Genomic DNA, 16,299 nt, shown 5'->3' with positions numbered 1-16,299 from the left:
CATGAAGCTACTTAGTGACTGTGACTGAGTCACCCCGTAACCTTCTCTTCATTAAGCAAAAGAAATTGAGCTCCTGAGTCTCTCACTAGGTGGCAGGATTTCTAACCTTTGAATCAGTCTTGAGGCTTTTTTCTGACTTCTCTTTCATTGATAACATCCTTCTGGAAGGGCATTCACCAGCATAAGCCCTTGGAGAATGGCATTAAATTGGAGCAACACCACAGTGAATCAGGCAGGCGCTGTGAGGCTCTGGATGGGACTGGTCCCCAGACCGGGTGTCTGTCTGTCAACATCCACCGGCCAATGTCAGAAGACGAGATACTGAGCTAGATGGACCTTTGTTCTGACCCAATATGGCCGTTCTTATGTGCCACCATCTTCCACCCTGGCACTGTTCAATTTAACTCCACCAGAGAGGTCCTTTGGGGCCATCTGCCTGTCCCAAGTCAGGGTAAAGGAGGAGGGTTGGGCGTGGGGCTAGCAACTCCACCCCGTAAAAATCAGCTTGCTACAGAAACGCCAACAATAGAGTTAACAGAGACTTTTAGCCTGGAAAAAGAAGGGTCTTCAACTCGAAGACGCATGACGCTGGGTGGTGAAAGCCGCGAGGAAGCCACTAAGCCGATCACCCTTCTTACAACCAGGAGGATTACCATCGGCACATGGAACGTGAGGACCATGTACGAGTCAGGAAAGACGGCGCAGGTTGCAGCAGAGATGAGGAGCAACAACCTGACCCTACTAGGCATTAGCGAGACAAGATGGACGCAAGCTGGACAGAGACGACTGTTCACAGGAGAGCTGTTGCTGTATTCAGGACATGAAGAGAGCAACGCACCCCACACACAGGGAGTAGGCTTCATGATGTCCAAACAGGCACAGAGAGCACTGATTGGTTGGGAGGCACATGGTCCCAGGATCATCACAGCATCCTTCAGAACTAAAATGAAGAGGATTAAGATGAATGTTGTTCAGTGCTACGCTCCAACCAATGACAGTGAAGAGGAGGACAAAGACTACTTTTACAACAGACTCCAGAAAATATTAGAGACTCTCCCAGACAAAGACATTACCATCCTTATGGGAGACTTTAATGCCAAAATTGGACCGGATAACACAGGATACGAACAAGTCATGGGGACCCACGCTCTGGGAGAGATGAGTGAGAATGGAGAGAGATTTGTGGATCTGTGTGCACTTAACAACCTGGTCATAGGAGGCAGCATCTTTCCTCACAAGCGGATCCACAAGAGTACCTGGGTATTGCCATCAGGCATGACAGAAAACCAGATCGACCATGTCTGCATTAGCAAGAAGTTCAGAAGATCCTTGCAGGACGTTAGAGTTAGAAGAGGAGCAGACGTGGCGTCCGACCATCACTTAGTGGTGGCCAGATTGAAGCTGAAGCTGAAGAAGAACTGGATAGACGCGTCAGACAGAAGAGCGAAGTACAACGTCAACCTTCTGAAGGACCATAAGACCAAGGAAGATTTTGGATTGACGCTGAAGAATAAGTTTTCAGTACTACACGATCGGTCTGAGGAAGAGGAAGACAGTGTACTCAACAGATGGCAGAAAGTGAGAGACACGCTTAGGTCAGCATGCCAGGAAGTGCTTGGAATTAAGAAACACCAGCAGAAAGAGTGGATCACAGCAGAGTACTTGACTAAGATAGAAGACAGAAAGAAGAAGAAGGCAGCAGTCAACAACAGCAGGACTAGAGCAGCAAAGGCCAAAGCTCAAAAAGAGTATGCTGAAGCCCACAGAGCAGTGAAGAGGAATATTAGGAAGGATAAGAGAGATTATGTGGATGGACTGGCTGCAGAAGCAGAGCAGGCAGCATACAGCGGTAACATGAAACAGCTGTACGATACTACCAAGCGACTGTCTGGAAAGTTCAGCAAGCCAGAACGTCCCGTTAAAGACAAGCAGGGAAAGTCTATAACAGGAATAGAACAACAGATGAACAGATGGGCGGAGCACTTTGAGGAACTCCTGAACAGACCAGCACCACCAAATCCACCAGACATCGACCCAGCCAACGAGGACCTCCCAATCAATTGCGATAAACCAAGCAGAGCCGAGATCAGAAAAGCCATCACCATGATGAAGAACAGTAAGGCGGCTGGACCTGACGACATCCCAGCAGAGGCCCTGAAAGCAGACCTGGATACTTCAGTGGAAATGCTGTACTCCCTCTTTGAGAAGATATGGGAAGAAGAAGTGATTCCAGCTGACTGGAAAGAGGGATATCTCATCAAAATCCCCAAGAAAGGAGACCTCAGCAACTGTGCCAACTATAGAGGAATCACACTCCTGTCGGTGCCAGGGAAGGTCTTCAACCGAGTCCTCTTAGAGAGAATGAAGGATGCCGTCGATCCACAGCTACGAGATGAACAGGCAGGTTTCCGGCAGAACAGATCATGCACGGACCAGATAGCAACGCTCCGCATCATAGTCGAGCAGTCTATGGAGTGGAACTCCTCATTGTACATCAACTTTGTTGACTATGAGAAAGCGTTTGATAGCGTGGATCGAGAGACCCTCTGGAAGCTCCTTCGGCACTATGGCATCCCAGCAAAGGTGGTCAACCTGATCAAGAACTCATACGACGGCATACACTGTAGAGTGATCCATGGAGGGCAGCTCACAAACAGCTTCCAGGTGCGAACCGGAGTCAGACAAGGATGCTTGTTGTCACCACTTCTCTTTCTTCTCGTCATCGATTGGATTATGAAGACATCCACTTATGAGCGTAGGAACGGAATCCAGTGGACGTTGTGGACCCAGCTTGATGACCTGGACTTTGCCGACGACCTTGCACTCCTTTCACACAGTAAACAGCAGATGCAAGAGAAGACCAACGTAGTGGCAGCCACATCATCACAGGTTGGCCTCAACATCCACAAGGACAAGACCAAGATCCTTAGGATCAATTCCATCAGCAACGACCCAGTCACATTGAATGGACGCCCCCTGGAAGAAGTACAGTCCTTCACCTACCTAGGTAGCATCATCGACCAGCAGGGTGGCACAGACGCAGACATCAAAGTAAGGATTGGTAAGGCAAGAGCTGCCTTCTTACAGCTCAAGAACATCTGGAGCTCCAGAGAGCTGTCTTTGGCAATAAAGATTCGACTGTTCAACTCCAACGTGAAATCAGTCCTACTGTATGGAGCTGAAACCTGGAGGACAACCAAAACAACCACCAGGAAGATCCAGACCTTCATTAATAGCTGCCTCAGAAGGATTCTCCAGATCCGCTGGCCAGACACCATCAGTAACATCCACCTCTTGGAGAGGACCCGTCAACTCCCAGCAGAGGAAGAAATTAGAAGGAGAAGGTGGGGCTGGATAGGACATACACTACGCAAGCAGCCAACCAACATCACCAGACAGGCACTGCGGTGGAACCCCCAAAGCAAGCGGAAAAGAGGCCGCCCAAGAAATACCTGGCGACGCGACCTTCAGGTTGATAGCAAAAAAATGGGCTATACCTGGAACCAGCTAGAGCGAATGCCCCAGGATAGAAGACTCTGGAGATCTGTGGTTGGCGGCCCATACCCCGGTTGGGGTGACGGGCATGAATGAATGAATGAATGACTGTTCAATTTAGAGACAGGGAGAGGAGAATTTTCAGAAGAAAATCTGATTAAGCAATTCTCTGCTCAGTATGACTAAGGATATCTCCATTTACTGTACACATTCACACAACATTGCCCATGCTTGCATTTTATCAGGAGATTGGCGACATTTGATTAAGGTGACCATTTTTTTCAAATTTAAAACCAGGACATTTAAAATTGGTCGATTTTGGCGGGCTCTGTGTGATGACGTCATCATCGAATTCCCACGGTCGGACTGTATGTAATGCGCGGGAGTATTATCGAAGAGTCGCCGCGGCCACAATATAGTGAGAGTGCGTGTGCTGAATACCGAGTATTGCCGAGATCCAATGACGAGAACCGTCGTGTAAAATAAAACTAAAATTGATTTAGGCTGGTTTATCAAGGATTGATTTGATGTACTCAATCTTTTGATAAATTAATAATTTTTGATTTTGTAGTCCTAAACTGTACTGGTTACATCTCATGACTAACCAGACCAACGTTCAAAAAACCAGTACTGTACTGGTAAAACCAGTACGTATGGTCACTTTACATTTGATGCAAAGCCTCAACTGCTGGAGTAACGTGATTATATGAGTCTCTCAGCTTCCATGACAACAATAAGTAAGTTTCTGGCATTCATGGTTGTTCAGAAAAGAAAAAATGTGACCCAAGTGCATCCTAAAGATTGAAAACCCAGAAGGTGAATAAACAGAATCCAAATTTTTTTTAATCATGGTTTTGGAACCAATCTCTCGATTTTTATGGGACCTGACTCAAGATTTTTGCACTCTGGAGGGTCATAATACTGAAATTATATAGTACAAACTGTTCTGTTTGCAACACATTTGTGACCTCTTGATAACCCTCTTATTTTTCATATAGTGTTTAAATAAATAAAAGTAAACTGAGTTGTGGAGTTTTATTTTTGATAAATCTGGGAATTAGAGCGACAGCCATTCCTGTGTTATTATTAGAGCTGGTCCAAATTTTCAAAAGAAATATTTTTGCTGAATTTGCTGACTGGGCCAAGACAACACAGAGCCTAGAGCCAGGTCGCTTGACGAGACATGTCTGCTGATGCACAGCCTACCTTGTGTAGCGTGTATGTGTGTGTCTGTGAGAGAGGGACAGGCAGACAGTGCATGCAGGTACCCCTTCATGGGCTATAACTGTACCTGACACAACCTGCCAGGCGTTGCCGTTGTCTTTGGCAGTACGCTGTACTCTGGTCGGAGCAGGCAATATAAAACTCAGTGTAACATTTCTCGTCAGGTTTAGGTCACAATCATCCACTTTTTCTGGGTACTAGACCTGCATGTTGGGGCATCATTAAACCAAGGCTATTTTTAAGGTACATGCAGGCCCCCATGGGGGTGGGGTGGCAGCAGCGCCTTGGGGAGAAGGGGCAGTGTGGGGTGGGGGACTCAGGGAGAAGGGGCAGGATGGAGGCACAGCCTCGGGGAGAAGGGGCCGCGTGTGGGCAGGGGATTGAGGAGGAGGAGCGGGATGGGGGCAGGGGTTCAGGGAGAAGGGGCAGGGTGGGAGCAGGGCTTTGGGGAGAAGTGGTGGGGTCAGGGCCTCAGGGAGAAGGGGTGGCGTGAGAAGTGTGCCAGGCTCAGATATAATGACATGGGCCTATATCATCAAAGGGTGTCTAGGCAACTAACGCTCAGTGATAAGATTTAGACCCTGGTTCTTGTGCCAATGGGCTGGCAATGTAATTTCCAGCCTGGCACATGGCAGGGGGCAGGGGCAAACAGAGGTGCGTAGGAGATGGATAAAGAAGGACCAAGGTTACAGCCAGCTGGTTGTTTACTGAGGTCCCCACTTCAGCAAAGTGCCTTGACTTCAGTGGAACTCGAAGAGCTTCAGTTGCTTAGAACAGGAGTACTTGTGGCACCTACAACAGGGTGCTGGCTAGGAAAGGCAAGCCAGGCCCGTTAGCCCTGTTCAAGAGGAAAAAGGGTTAGTTGGGCTGGCTGAGGGGCCATGCCCTAATTACCAGAGTGGCTCCACCTGCAGGTCTGGGTAGCCAGCCTGCCCTATAAAGCTGGCTAAGAGACAGGAAAGGGAGGGGTCTGGGGTCAAGATCCGTGCTGGCTGGGAGGCTAGTAGTTTCCAAGAGTGTTGGTCTCTGTAAATACTTGTAAATAATAGGTGGTGGGAATGGACACAAACAATAAAAGGACACGGGTGCGGTGCCTCAGCTGGTCTCTGGGTGTTTTTGGTGCCTAGACTGGTGTTACATGTGGGGACTCATCCAGGATTTGATGCCAGCGACTGTGGTTGGTGACCCTGGAGATGGAAGAGACCCTAAAATGGCTGGTGAAGCAGCAGGAGGAGATGAAGCAGACCTTGGTCAATCTCCAGTTGGCCCAACAGACCGAGAAGCAGGCCTTCCTGACCTGGCAGGTGGAACAACAATGGAGCCTGCAGGATTTTATCAGGGAGCAGACCTGAGCTCCTCCCTGCTCAGAGCCGCATGGTAAGCGGGCGGGGCTGCGAGCTCCGGTCCCGCCGGAGCCATGCTGCAGCAGCACTGTCCAGGGGCCAGGGTAGCTTCTGGATGTGGTGCGCTGAGGCTCTGAGAGAGAGGAGAGGCGTGGGTAACCCACAAGCGGCCCTGGGCAGAGCTAAAGCGGCATGGCTCGGGCGGGGCCTGAGCTCCTCCCCACTCGGAGCTGCGTGGTAAGGGGGTGGGGCTGCGAGCTCATGCCCCACTGGAGCCACGCTGCCTCAGCACTGTCCAGGACCGCTCCTGGATGTGGTGCGCTGAGCCCCCGGGAGAGGGGGGAGGTGGGGGTAAGCAGCATGGCAGGGGGCCGGGGGGGTTGGATAAGGGGCAGGGGACAGGTAGGGAGCAGAGGTTCTGGGGGGGCAGTCAGGGGATGGGGAATGGGGGTTGGATTGTGGGCATTCCAGGGGTCTGTCAGGACTTGCTGGGGGGGTGGATAGGGGTCTGGGCAGTCAGGGGACAGGGAATGGGGGGGTTGGTGGAGGTTGGGGGGGTCTTGGGGAGGTGGTGAGGGGACAAGGTGCAGGTTGGGTTGGGTATTCTGAGGGGGCAGTTGGGGAGCAGTTGGGGGGCAGGAAGTGGGTGGGGGTCAGATGGGGGCAGGGCCAGGCTGTTTTTGGAGGCACAGCCTTCCCTACCCTAAAGCTCATTCAGCAGTTTGAGGCTTGCAGACAGCTATTTCACACAAAGGGCCAAGCTGTTATCTTTTCCATCGGGGAGGGATCACATGACAAGAGCAATATCCTACACCACCTACCTCCTTCCCAACCCTAGCAAGGGAGACCCCCCTCTCCGGCATTCCCCAAGGCTTCAGAGGGGTTAATTCAGTGGTTCTCACACTTTTGTACTGGTGACTCCTTTCACATAGCAAACCTCTGCGTGTGGTCCCCCCTTATAAATTAAAAACACTTTTTTATATATTTAACACTATTATAAATGCTGGAGGCAAAGCGGGGTTTCAGGTGGAGGCTGACAGCTCGCAACCCCCAGTAATAACCTCGTAACCCCCTGCGGGGTCCTGACCCCCCAGTTTGAGAACCCCTGGGTAATTTTATATTAATAACATTTTATCAAAGTATTAGCAAGTTATCATTTAATTAACTTGAGACCATGGGCGGAGACATTATGTAACCTTTTAACCACTGGCTAATGTGCTATCTTGTCTTGCTGCAAAACCTATCCCGGGGTGTGGAACTGCCTACCCTGTCATTTCCCCCCGCCCATGGAAAATCTATATATTCTATTGTAATCAATTGATTGGCAGTGTCTCTGAGCCTAATAAGCAAGGTGACACTCCGCCAGCGCTGTGTGTAATAAACTCCTGTGCTTGCCCTCTACAGAATTGGCACTCTCAGTTGGGTCCCACCACAGCCAGCATCGTTATGGAGCCAGGGCAGGGCTGTGCATTTCTGCTGTCTCACACCAACCCAGCAGCCTATGGAACCACCCATTCTTAGTGCTGTTCCTCCCCCATCTCCCACCTACTCACATTCTGGTTTGCTGCACACAGTAGCTGTGTCTTGTCTTAATGTGACTTATAAGCCCCTTTGTGCAGGGTCTGTTTCTCCTTCAGTGTTTGTGAAGGGCCCAGCACAAGGGGCCCTGAACTGGAGCGGGGCCTCTGGATTCTTCCACAATACTTTTGATCATTATTTGTGATCAACACACTAATCCAGCCAAATCAGGGCCTCCCCCCATCCCTTTGCCTTAGCTACAGAGGAAGGTCAAACCATGCTTGGCAGGTACAGAGCGTTAGTAACTTGAATGCAGGTGAACACGGCGTCCCTCTTGCCCTTGTCAGGAGAATTCATTCAGTCTCATTTCAGTGCTTAAAACCCCGGTGCTCGGCACTGGAGAAATACCCAGATAAGCAGGCAGGGAGTTCAGCTGTGGGAATCCAAGTGCCCTCCAGCTGCTGCAGTCCTGGAAAGTCTGACTCAGCCTGGAACATTAGATTTCAATCAATTCCACCTGGGAGAGACTGGGAGAAAGTGAAGCAAGAGGCAGAGAACAAATCCTATGGAAACACTAATCCAGTCTCTATCCTGCTTATAGCTCCCCCACACTCTTGTTCCCTGGCAGCTTTGGGCTGAGGCCTCTGTCCCCAGGCAGGACCCCAACTGTACTGTATCCACAGGAGTATTCTGTTGGTGTTGCTTTTTCTAAGTCTGTTCCCCCGAAGCCACCCTAGTGACTGTGATGAGTTGGCAGGTTTGTGAGTGGGAGCGGAAGTGGAGTCCTGGAGTTTACACCTCACAGGAGTGGAGAGCTCCAGCTAGTTCTAAAATGTGTATGGTGAAGGCACAAGCTCCCTCTTCCAGCCTTTCCTCTTCATCCCACCCAATGAACAGCCCCTGCCAGAGAAGGAGTCCATTTCCCTCTTGGTGTGACAGAGAGATCGTGGTTATGGCAGGGAAGTCAGGATGCCTGGGTTCTGTCTGTCATCCTGCCACTCAATCTCTGTGTGACCTCGGCCAAATAACATCTCCCTGTGCCTCAGTTTACCTATCTGTTTAATGTGGCATGGTCATAATGACTTTCCTTTACTAGGTGTTTTGAACATTCTTCAGTGAATGGTTCTGCACAGTATGATGATAATTACTGGTGAGAATTACTCTGATCCCTTAGCAACAGCACTGTGTGCCTGCAGAAAATGCATCTGTCTCCCCTCAGGCATCTTTCTATAGATCTGTCTGTCTACTATCTACCCATCCCATCTGGGACTTTACAGGGTATCAGACCTTATGGAGTTTTAAACATTATCACTTGTTTTCCTACTAATCAACTACAATTTTAAATATACATAAATGCACAGAGCAGCCAATTCCTCTCTGACTCAGCACAGAGCCCAAGAGTTCTCATCTCCCTTTGGGAAGGTCCCTTAATTACTGTTTACTCCCAAAGCTGGATAAAGAACACAGAAGCCTAGACAGGCTTGTCTCCAGGCTGTTTACATTCAGATGCTCACTTATCTCCTAGAGGCTGAGCGACCCCCTGGGATTGCACAGAGCTATATTAGAAATGGTGCGCATCACTGTGTCAGCTTTTGGTGTGGGATGATGATGCAGTGAGAGAGGTGTGGGACACGGCTACCTGAGGGGGAGTCCCAGGGAAGACATGTGTGTTTAAGGATTCACAGGTACCCACTTCTTGCTGAAGAGCTCACCTGATCGACAAACCCAGTGCAACATGGATGTGATGGGACAGAGAATAGGTCTGTGGTCCTTTCCGCTCTGCACGGTCATTAAACATCCAAGGGCCCTTGCCACAGTGGAGAGTTTGCTTCAGTATCATGGGTTAAAATGTCCCTCTTTGCTGTGCCCTCCTGGGCTGATGGTCTCCAGCCCCAAATTTGCTTTATTTCAGTGCCACAGTAGATTCTTCAGGATGAAAGAGTTAGTAGATGTAGAATGCAAGGCCAAATTCTGAGGCCAGTTTACTCAAGCCCCACTGACGCAAAACTCCCCTTGGAGTAAGAACTGAGTAAAGAGCTCAGGAGCCAGCTGTGTGTTAATGCAGAGATACTTTCACCTTGTTGTCCTCTTGCATTTCAGGGCTCCGGTTGTTAAAGGGGGAGCGGGGGCTGTTCCCTAACTTTTATCTCTATGGAGCTGCTTGGGCTCCTCACTGGAACAAGTCTAAGAATGTTTCAGCATGAGCAACACATCTTTTCTCCTAGCTTCATTTGAGAAGTTGGCTCCAATGTTATGCTGGAAACTCAAAAAACAATTCAGCGGGAAGCAGACACCTGGTATGTGTTGCAAACACTTTCCTGAAGCAGGCACCATGGCTCAGCTGGCTAAAGCACTAGCCTGGTACACAAAAGATCCTGGGTTTAATACCCAGTGGTGCCATGTTGTATGGCTTTGGGGGAGGGATAGCTCAATGTTTTGAGCATTGGCTGGCCAAACCCAGGGATGTGCCATTTAGGGATCTGGGGTTGGTCCTGCTTTGAGCAGGGTTTGGACTAGACAATCTCCTGAGGTCCCTTCCAACCCTGATATTCTGTGTGAAGTTTCAGTCCAATTGCTTAAAGTTTGGCAAACTTCTAAGCAATTGAAAATGAGGTCTCCTAATTGAAGGTGTCAGACAGCCTTAACTAACGGTGGTACCGTGCCACCAGCACCACCTACAATGGCCAATCCATTTGTGAATCCCTTGTGTTTGACTAAGGCGGGGTCTACACTGGCATTTTATATCATAGAATCCTAGAGCCACAGGGGGAGAAGGAACCGCAAGGGTCAGCTACTCTACACCCCTGTCAAGATGCAGGATTTGTTGTGTCTAAGCCATCCAGGACAGATGACTGTCCAACCTCCTTTAGAAAACCTGCAGTAAAGGAGCCTCCAGGATTTCCCGAGGCGTCTGTTCCATTGTCCTCCTGTTCTTAATTTAGGCAGTTTATGCTGAGATTTAATCTAAATCTGCTATCGGGGCGGCTCCAGGCACCAGCACTCCAGGCGCGTGCCAGGTGCAGCAAGCCACGGGGGGGTGGGATGGCCTGACGGTCACCGTGAAGGCAGCAGTCAGGCAGCCTTCAGTGGCATGCCTGCGGGAGGTCTGCCGGTCCCGCGGCTCTGGGGGTAATTTGGCAGCAGGGACGCCAAAGGCAAGGGACCCTGGGACCTCCCGCAGGCACACTGCCAAAATACATAGAGCCGCCCCTGTCTGCTGTGCTGTAGTTTGAACCCACTGCCTCTTGTCCTGCCCTCTGTGGCAAGAGTGAACAACTTTTCTCCATCTTTTTTTATTTCAGAGCGGTAGCTGTGTTAGTCTGTATCAGCAAAAACAACGAGGAGTGCCTTAGAAACGAACAAATGTATTTGGGCATAAACTAAAACCCACTTCATTAGTAAGCAGTAAGCAGAATAGCACATGAAAAGATGGGAGTTACTTTACAAGTGTGGGGTCAGTACTAATGAGCCATTTCAATTAAGGTGGATGTGATGTATTCTCAGCAGTTGACAAGAAGGGGTGAATACCAGGCCAGGGAAAATTACTTTTGTAGTGCTAACGAGGCCAATGCAATCAAGGTGGCCCATTTCCAACAGATGACAAGAAGGTGTGGGTATCAGTAGGGGGAAATTATTTTATGTAGTAACCCATCCACTCCCAGTCATTATTCAGGCCTAATTTGATGGTGTCCAGTTTGCAAATTAATTCCAGTTCTGCAGTTTCTCCTTGGATCTGTTTTAATTTTGTTTGTTAAAACAATTGCCAGTTTTAAGTCTGTCATTGAGTGTCCAGAGAGATTGAAGTGTTCTCCTACTGGTTTTTGAATGTTACAATTCTTGATGTCTGATATTTGTCCCTTTATTCTTTTGAGCAGAGACTGCCCAGTTTGGCCAGTGTACATGGCAGAGGGGCATTGCTGGCACATGATGGCATATATCACATTGGTAGATGTGTAGGTGAAAGAGCCCCTAATGGTTTGGCCGATGCGGTTATGTCCTATGATGGTGTCCCTTGATTAGATATGCGGACAGAGTTGGCAACGGGGTTTGTTGCAGGGATTGGTTCCTGAGTTAGTGTTTTTGTTGCTTTGTGTGTAGTTACTGGTGACTTGGGGGGCTGTTGTAAGCAAGGACTGGCCTTTCCCCTAAGGTCTGTGAGAGTGAGGGATCGTCCTCCAGCGTCAGTTGTAGATCCTTGATGATGCCCTGGAGAGATTTTAGTTGGGGGCTGTAGGTGACAGCTAGTGGCATTCTGTTAATTTTTGTTGGGCCTATCCTGTAGTAGGTGACTTCTGGGTACCCTTCTGGCTCTGTCAATTTGTTTCTTCACTTTCCCAGGTGGGTATTGTAGTTTTAAGAATGTTTAATAGAGATCCTATAGGTGTTTGTTTCTGACTGAGGGATTGAAGCAAATGCGGTTGTATCTTAGAGCAGGCCTGCACAACTCGTAAAGCGGCGAGGGCCACATTCCTCCAAAGAAAACAGCCGAGGGCCGAAACCTCCCGGCCCCGCAGAAATACCCTGCCCCAGGGCCATCCAGCCCCGCAGAAACAAACCCTCCTTCCCCAGCGCCGCCCCACCAAAACAGCTGTGGGCCAAAAAGGAAGGTTGGGGGTGGGGAGGTGATACTTTATTTTAAATCAACTCCCAGCTGAAGAGGTGGCTGGGAGCCCTCAGGGTCAAATTAAAGGGCTCGGGGCTCCGGCGGCTGCGGGAACCCGGCAGGGTCGGCTCTAGGTTTTTTGCTGCCCCAAGCAAAAAAATATTTGGCTGCCCCCCATCCCAGCCCTGGGCTCCCCCCTGTACCCCTCTGCTGCCCCAATCCTGGGCTCTCCCCCCACTGACCCACACCCCCTGCCGCCCCAGTGCCTTTATTATTCTTTTGTTCCACTCTTTCTTTCTATGGGGAATTTGCCAATGCAATATCACTGTCTTCCTTAAACAAACAAAAAGGGCTGTTGAAAATAGCAATTCCAGTGCTAATAAGCATTTCTTGCTCAATTTTATCCTGCTTTTTCTACAGCAAGTTACAGTGGATCAGTATATTTGATTTGGGAGAAATGAAGTAACAGCTGCCCAAACTGAGCTTGAGCACTCCTGAATTTTGAGGTGTTCAAATCTGGAAGGCAGGTGCTGGGTGGGAGAGGGGGGCTGTGGGCTCCACGGGGGAGCATGGCAGCAATGTGTCTGGAGCTGCATGGAGCCAGACACGCTGGTCTGAGTGGCACGGTAAGGGGGCTGGGGGTTGGAGAAGGGGTAGGGAGTTCCAGGGGGCAGTCAAGGGACAGGGAGCAGGGGTGGTTGGATGGGGCAGTGGTTCTGGGGGGCAGTCAGGAGACAGGCAGCTGTTGTTTAGGCATGGGAGTCCCTGGGTTTTATCAGGGGACAGGTCGGGGGTGGGGTCCTGGGCGAAAGCTGGGGGTCTCAGGAGGGGGCAACTGGGGACACGGAGACGGGCGGCGTAGCGAGGGGCTGGGGTCCCAAGGGGCAGTTGGAGCAGGGGTCTTGGGAGGGAGCAATCGGGGGACAAGGAGCAGCAGCATTTAGATAGGGGGTGGGGTCCTGGGGGGCAGTTAGGGGCAGGAGTGCCAGGAGAGGGGTATCAGGGGATAAGGACCAGCGGTGTTAGATAGGGGGTGGGGGTCCTGGGGGGCAGTTGGGGCGGAGGTCTCGGGAGGGGGCAAACAGCAGCCGCATGCCGGGATTCAAACAGCTCTGGGCTGCCCGCAGCCGCGGGGAGCCCTGAGCCCTTTAAATCCCAGCCGCGGCTGGGAATCTCTGCGGGCAGCCCAGAGCCCTCTGACTCCCGGCCCCAGCTGGGATTTAAAGGGCTCTATGCTCCCTGCCGCTGCGAGTAGCCCAGAGCCCTCTGACTCCCGGCCGCCGCTGAGATTTAAAGGGCTCTGGGCTCCCCGCCGCTGCCGGCAGCCCAGAGCCCTCTGACTCCCAGCCGCGGATGAGATTTAAAGGGCTCTGGGCTCCCCGCAGAGCGCCGTGTGCGGGGGATTTAGAATCCCCTTGCGGGCCGCACAGTGAGGCTCTGCGGGCCACATGCGGCCCGCGGGCTGTATGTTGTGCAGGCCTGTCTTAGAGCTTGGCTGTAGACAATGGATTGTCTGGTGTATCCTGGATGGAAGCTGGAGGCATGCAGGTAAGTATAGCAGTCAGCAGGTTTCCGGTATAGGGTGGTGTTTATGTGACCATCGCTTATTTGCACTGTAGTGTCCAGGAAGTGGATCTCTTGTGTGGACTGGTCCAGGCTGAGGTTGGTGGTGGGATAGAAATTGTTGAAATCCTGGAAGACTGCTGCCATGTCCCCCTCAGTCTCCTCTTTCCCAAACTAAACATACAGAGTTCCTTCAGCCTTTGCTCATATGGCTTGAATTCTCTCCCTTTCATCATTTTTGTTGCTTGCCTCTGGTCATTTCCAGTTTCTCTATGTCCTTTCTATACATTGGTGACCAAATTAGACACAGTTCTCCAGCTGAGGCTGAACCAGCACCCAGTGCAGTGGCACTATCACCTCCTTTGACTTGCATGTGATGCCTCTGCTAATGCATCCAAAAATTACACTTGCTTATTTTTTCAAAAGCAAAAAAATCCACACCCCTGAGAGCTCTAGCTATATCAACCTTACCCCGATATAGTTGGCATGGGGTCAACGGAAGAATTTTTCAATCCACTTAGCTACCACCTCTTGGAGAGGTGGATTACCTACACCAATGTGAGAACCCCTGCCATTGTTGTAAGTAGTGTCTACAGCAGCGCCACTGTAGCATTTTAAGTGTAGACAAGTCCTCAAGCAGATCTTCCAGAAAAAAACATCCAGTCTGGATCTACAGACATGCGGAGCTGGAGAATTCACCACTTCCCTCTGCAGTTTGTTCCAGATGTTAATCACCCTCAGTGCTAAAAATTTGGCCCTTACTTCCAGCTGCTATTTGTCTGGCTTCATCTTCCAGTCATTGGGCCTTGCTCTGCATTTCTCCATTAGATTACAGAGCCAGTAATTTGTGTTTGTGTGTGTTTATATATTGCTTCCCCGGCAACTCCTGCCTTCATCTTGCTACTGAACACAGTTTTTAGCCAAAGCTGTCTAATAAACTCTTCGTAAAGAACACCCAATTCTCATTCACATTTTTCCCTCAAAATCTTTCCTCCCAATCAGTTTTGTTGATAATTTGCTTCACCTTAGGAGAATTAGCCCTTTTGAAAGTGTCCATAGATGTTACTGGTTGGGAACTGTTCTGTTTGTCCATTTGAATGTAATCAGTTCCATTCTTTATTTTCCTCTCTTCTATCATAACCCCCCTTCTTTGTATCTTCTCTAAACTAAACAGTCCCAGACTTTTCAGTCCGCATCTGGCACCCTCCCCCATTCTCATAGCCTGTCTCAGAAACCCACTTTCTATCTGCTATATCCTTTTTAGAGACTGGGTGACCAAAACTGAGCACATGTCCAGAGCAGGTTATTCTCCATCCCATTCCTTAGGCATCTAAACATTGTCTTTGTTCTGGCCAATTCTGCAAATGAGCAGGTGTTTCCGTCGAGCTGCTATGAGTGGCGCCCAGGTCTTTCCGCTGTGGTGTCTTCTAGTTGGGATGTTTCCCTCTGGTACATGTTTAGTCAAAGCTTTGTTCTTTTTGTTCCTCTCTCAGGTTTTGAACAACTAGGTGAATGGGGGACTCCCTACAGCCTGGACTCTCTAGCCTGGGTTTCATTGCATTAAGGAACAATGATGGATAACCAGTATTCACACTCTTGTTTCCTGCTGGTGCCTATTAAGGTTTCCCACACCAGGATGTATAGGAATTATTGAGGCAGGGGGCAACATAAAATATGGAATTGGCATTGGTAGAGTCATGTGTTCACAATTCATTTACCTCAATAATAAAAATGTCATTTTTCAGGGTGTGAAGAGCAACCAATCTGCTTCACCCATTAGAACAGACACCAGTAGTACATTTAGTGTCTCAAATTAACATTGTGTCTCCATTCAGGCATTTATACTGCGACCATCACCCTAGAACCTGGGCACATACAGGAAGTCAGGGGAACATACGGTACATGAAGGAGACACTGTTCTGTCTCAGAGCTGGACACCTTCTCCCCTACTCCATGTCAGATTCCAACACAACTGCTTTCAAGAACCCCTCCACCTTCATCCTGCTGGGCATTCCTGGGCTGGAGGCAGCCCATATCTGGATCTCCATCCCCTTCTGCACCATGTACACCATAGCCATCTTTGGGAATTTCACCATCCTGTTCATTGTGAAGACGGAGCCGAGCCTCCATGGGCCTATGTACTATTTCCTCTGCATGCTGGCAGTCTCTGACCTGGTCCTGACTACATCTACCCTGCCCAAAACACTGAGCATCTTCTGGTTCAATTCCAGGGAGACTGATTTCAGTGCGTGCCTCACCCAGATGTACTTCATTCACTGCTTCTTAGGCCTGGTCTACACTAGGAGTTTATGTCGAATTTAGCAGCGTTAATTCAACTTAACCGTGCACCCGTCCACACCAGGAAGCTAAGTAGTTCGACCTAGAGGGCTCTTTAGTTTGAATTCTGTACTCCTCCCCAATGAGGGGAGTAGCGCTAAATTTGACATGGCTATGTTGAATTAGGCTATGTGTGGACGGAAATTGACCTTAGTAGCGCCGGGAGCTATCCCACAGTGCACCATTCTGTTGATGCTCTGGACAGCAGTCTGAGCT

This window comes from Mauremys reevesii, linkage group 8, assembly GCF_016161935.1.
Source record: "Mauremys reevesii isolate NIE-2019 linkage group 8, ASM1616193v1, whole genome shotgun sequence".
In the NCBI taxonomy this organism is placed as follows: domain Eukaryota; kingdom Metazoa; phylum Chordata; order Testudines; family Geoemydidae; genus Mauremys; species Mauremys reevesii.
Note: the sequence above shows the minus strand (reverse complement) of the source record.